Source organism: Alosa sapidissima, chromosome 24 (genome assembly GCF_018492685.1).
Source record: "Alosa sapidissima isolate fAloSap1 chromosome 24, fAloSap1.pri, whole genome shotgun sequence".
Classification (NCBI taxonomy): domain Eukaryota; kingdom Metazoa; phylum Chordata; class Actinopteri; order Clupeiformes; family Clupeidae; genus Alosa; species Alosa sapidissima.
Window position 1 is genome coordinate 10,638,413 of NC_055980.1, and position 2,500 is coordinate 10,640,912.

Below are 2,500 nucleotides of genomic sequence, written 5' to 3' on the forward strand. Positions count from 1 at the left end.
TTAAACGAAAAGGAACCATGGAAAGAAATCAAACGACAGAATTTGCGAACCCGAGGTTAGAGCGAGGTTGGGAAACGGAGCCGTATTGTGTTTACGGCGTTGCTAAATAAAGCGACGAAACACAAGCCGCGCCGCGGCGCACAGCAGGAGCAGCGGCAGACGAGGCGGGCGGAGAGGCGAGGCGGGCGGAGAGTACCTACAGGCTGCGTCGGCTGCTCCCTCCTCCTGCATACGGCCTTCTGGCTTAAGAGCTCATGTCAGACACTGGGCTCGACAAATGGATTCTCGCAATTGAACCAAACGCATTAACTACCCGAACGGAAAATACCGAGAGAGAAGAGAAAAGAGAAAAAGGTGGGGTGTGTGGGGGGGGGGGTTGTGGATGGCGAGGGTGAGGACAAAGCGACAGCTTAAAAGCCATCTGCTGATGTGGGGACGGGACAGGGTTGCATGGGGGGTGACGGAGGCTTTTTTGTCCCCTCTCCTTTCCCTTTTTTGCGTCCGTTCGACGTTTAAATATCGTGACGGTAATTCTGGGTTGCTCCAGTGTCAGGAGTCTGACGTGGCAGCGGCCATTTGTGGACAGAGGCGCTTTTAAAAAGCCATCAACGGGCTAGCCGCAGACAAGCTCACTTTGAGTGGGGTCGTAATTGGGTTTAATATTTTTAATAACAGTCTTCACACACGGCTCTTTTATATGGTGGTGGTGGTGGTAAGGGAGGTGGTGATGTGTTGGGGAGACAAAAAAGTGAACTGTTCATTAGCATAGGCGAGGGGTCACGAGACAGAGTCATTGTCACGCCAATCACCCCAGAGTTGTGACCCGAGTGACCTAAGGGAGAGCTGAATGTCAGGATGATTGCAGCATGGGCCCAGATAACGACACACCCCCCCTCTCTCTCTCCATCACACAGAGACACACACACACACACACACACACACACACACACACACACACTTCTCTCTAACATTTTTTCCCCTCTCCCTCCATCCATCCCCTTCCTCACCTAAATACCTTATTTCCCTGACACCGTAATTCCATCTGATAGAACACCGTGATAAGTCATCTTCCTCCAGTGTGTGCTGGCATTTGGAGAGATCCCAGGAGAGATAGCCCCACCATGTCCATCTCTCACTTTCTCCCCATGTGCGGGGTGATGCGACAACGCTAGCCTGGAGCTAACCACTATCTATGCTCTGGTTATCTTCTGACCCAAACACCCTCTCTTCTCACACACTAACACACACACACACACACACACACACACACACACACACACACACACACCAAATATGGCGAAAAAAAAATATGGCACAGGCTTTGTTTTGCTGCTGACCCTCCTCATCCAGTGGCAATGACCTCATGTCACAGCGGATCAGTGTTAACCACAAGCTGCAGCGAGGGTGTTCAGTGGCCAAGCAAGGAGGTGGTGGTGATGTAGTCAGAGCTTGCTATGAGCTAATTACAAAAACACCACAAGGCTTCGCAGCTCGCAACAGCCATCCGCACAAGACAAACATCAAACAAGATGTTCCTCATATCTTTTTTTGGGCTTCTGCCTCTTAAATTCTTTTCATCTAATTTCTTGACTGCTACAATAGCCTTCTTCTAGATCCAAGATGGCCACCAATAGCCAATAACAAACAACTAGAATCAACTGGGGATGTGATAATTGGGGTTTGAGGGCAACTGTCAGCCAAATGATTTCCGGCTCGGAGGTCTGGGGTGGAGCACAATGAGCAAGCACAAAAATGATGCACTTGGCCTGCAACCGTCCCCTTTCAAAGTAAACCTTTTGTACAATTCACACAATTGACAAAGGGCCACTCAACAAAATAGCACATAAGAAACAGCCATACACAACAATGTGGTACAGTGGGTCAATTTTTATGGTGGCTGACTAGACAGGCCAGCGGTACAATAGACATTTTTTTTTTCTTGAGCTGATGTGCCATTCATAGAGCGCTGTCTCACACGCGTTCCACACAATTGATAAAGGGCATTTAGCACTGAAGGGAGAGAAGCAGCCGGTCTTGTGTCGAAATGAGTGGGACTGGCGGTCAGTTTTTAATGGCCATTGAATAATAAAAAAAGGCCACAGACATGGACACGGATGGTGGAGCAGTACTGGAGGCCCTTTTTCACAGAGACACGCTCTCCTCCAGCTCATTTCCACTAAGTGACAGCAGAGAGTGGCAAAGTGTTGTGTGCCTCTCTGTGTGTGTGTGTGTGTGTGTGGGGGGGGGGGGGGGGGAGACAGAGAAGGGGGGGTGCTGAATTACTGTGCTTTATCAGGAGACCCCCTCCCCCCCCCCCCCCAAAGAAAGAGGGAAGCGAGACAATTAGCTCTCTGCTCCGTCCTCCGGCTCGTTGGCGCCGACAGTAGGCCGTGATGGCCGAGGAGCTGCTGATGCGGAGAGACAGGCGATGAGTGGTGCGGGAGGTGGGGCGAGAGCTGGGAGGTCAGTAATTCGCTCAGTAATCAAATGGTAGACACCA

General features: G+C 50.7%; 1 protein-coding gene across 1 annotated transcript in view; it reads right to left on the bottom strand.

Annotated features, from left to right (window-relative positions):
- Positions 1-2,500, bottom strand: part of atrnl1b (attractin-like 1b) — a 135,084-nt gene that overhangs the window by 48,792 nt on the left and 83,792 nt on the right.